The sequence below is a fragment of the Penaeus chinensis genome, chromosome 34 (assembly GCF_019202785.1).
Source record: "Penaeus chinensis breed Huanghai No. 1 chromosome 34, ASM1920278v2, whole genome shotgun sequence".
NCBI lineage: Eukaryota > Metazoa > Arthropoda > Malacostraca > Decapoda > Penaeidae > Penaeus > Penaeus chinensis.
The window spans coordinates 13,417,924-13,420,423 of NC_061852.1; the positions used below are offsets into that span (position 1 = coordinate 13,417,924).

A 2,500-nucleotide genomic window follows, 5' to 3' on the forward strand; every position below is an offset into this window, starting at 1 on the left:
CACGTCTAGCCCAATCAGCGGACGAACCTGACCTCTCATCTGCTCAAAAGATCGCCGTCTCCCACCACATCTTTCCGTTTTCGCAATGATAGCTCCCTCTACCATACCACATACTTACCCGGCACTACAAGAGCTTCCCTCTCTCTAAACGTCTCCCTCCCGTCCGCCCTACAAGATCAGACATGGCCTCGCATCAGAATCCACTCGCAACAACCACCAGTCTACAAACCATAAGTTACCCAAGGCTCGTGTGCCGCGGCAAAAGAAACTCTCCCCGCCATCCTCCACATCCCCCCCCGACAACCCTCTTCCATCCCCACCCAACCCCAACCTCGAGCAACGACGCACCCAATCTTAAACACATCAAAATCCGTGAACCCAATCACAGCTCGCTCGAACTACTCCTCGTTCCCCCCATCTCCGAGCACAACTACCAACGTACACAAAATCTCTATCAATGCCCCCCAACTCGCCACACTCTCGCCTTGCATCTCACCTCTCGCGACACCATGTCAAAAATGAAAAAACATATCACTCCATCCATCCCGGTCTCCCCAGGAGACGGTCGCAATCCAAACCTCTCCACACTACTCGCGACAACCTACTCAATCGTGTTTTCTCTCAATCCCCCCCTGCAGTCCCCTGTGCCTCAACGTACACCTTGTTTCCACCCGACTTATCCATACCCGAATCGATTCTCTTCCCATCCGGTAAGAGAATACCCCCTCAAACAGGCTAGACTGAGCAACTCACTCGCTCCACCCTCCCGGCACCAATTCAACATATCATCACGGGTCCGACCACTCACTTCCCCGTACCTGCTCAGAAGCCAAAAGGACCTCGACGATCATCTCCCTCATCTCGAATCGCGCTTTACAGAACCTCACCGGCTCTCAATCCTCACGCTCCCGCTCTCCTCATGCACCCCTCTCCCCTGGATACGTACACAAACCAAGCTAATCTCTCCCAGCTACCTTTCAGTCAACGCCTCTCCCGTTCTACAATCTTCTCACTCCCAAGAATGCCCAGCCAGAAGGCATCAAGAAATTCGGCCGCCGAGACACGACTACAACAGACGCGACACCCCGATGACCTATAAACGACCACCTCCCCTCTAACCCAAACTACTCCTAGAAAACTCGAAGATACTCTTCCAGTCGTCGCTAACCACATTCCCCCACCAACAAACACCACCGTCCCTCAGTGACTCCGCCTCTCGACGTCACGAATCTCCTCTCGACAACTCTCCTCACCTCCAAGTCAACAAACTTCGACCTCCACCAATCATCCCCTCAACGAGAAACACCCGGTTCGTCGACGCACGGTCTCGACACCCCCCCCTTCATGACTGGGTTTTTCCCCCGTACTCCCTCCCCCAAACAGCGAACTCGCAAAACGAAAACCTCCTCCCCGCTCCAAACTGGACCGCTAGACTCTCCCCAGCCCATCCTCTGCGCCACTCTCCATGCGGACTCGCTTCTCCCTGTAATAACACAATCTCACATAACTTCCGGGACGGCACAGGTCCTCCAACCTTACTCTGTCATCCTCGAAGCTCTCCAGACACGAACAGACCCCCCACTCCATCTTCTCTTCACCGATGTCGCAACAGCATACACGTCCGGGTGACCAAACTCCACCAACATCGAAGACAAAAAACAGCACACATGCCGACATGATACAACTCAAACCCTAACTAACTCTCTACACACCTCACAGCCCGACTTCCCCTCTCAACTGGCCAACTCCGAGCACACTATCCGTCTCGCCCCTAAGGCCAATGACAAGCCCAATCCCCTCCCGGCTACTTCAAGGTCATTATAGGTCCAAACCTCTCAGTCCCATCAATCCCAAACACCAAATGGGTCACTTCCTCACCGCTCCAAACTATGTACCTGCTTTCCCTCTCCTGATCCGCACAGGGACACTCCGCATCCACCTCGCTCGACCTGTTCTAAATCTCCCCGCGCGATGCAGGCCAACACTCGGGCCCAGCTCGCCACAACGCCCCAACTCAGCAACCTCAAATGCCACGCGCAGACAACACCAAGGTAATCGTCGAAGTCTCCAAGTTCACCCACCTCTCCTATCCAGGTGAGAATATCTTCCCAGTAGGGTCGAGACTCTTTCGGGCACTCAAGTCTCTTTTGAATCCTCCTTCCTCACCACGCCGGGCCGGGCCTCAATGCAGATCTCCTAAAGAGCAAAGGTTCTCTAAAAATCCGCCCGCAAACTATCTCTCCCTCTATCTCCACACCTCCCCTCTCTCCCAATCCACCAGAAGCGTGCCAGCCCGGCTCAAGAAAAACCGGCGTACTCACAGCTCTCACCTACCCAAGAAAGTCAATCCCCACACCAAACCCGCAAATCTCGCCACCTCGCGTCCCCTCAGCACGACCACGAACAAAATCCTCAGCCGACAAGTAACCAACTCTCTCATCGGGGGGGCTCAACTCTCCGCCACGACTACGGGAACCACACATAACGAACTACTCCGCCC

The 2,500-nt window shown here is 54.6% G+C and overlaps 1 protein-coding gene across 1 annotated transcript in view; it reads right to left on the minus strand.

Moving 5' to 3' along the window:
• LOC125043534 (cell wall protein DAN4-like) overlaps positions 1 to 2,500 on the minus strand; it is a 16,644-nt gene that overhangs the window by 6,713 nt on the left and 7,431 nt on the right. The gene's annotated exons all lie outside the window — the stretch shown is intronic.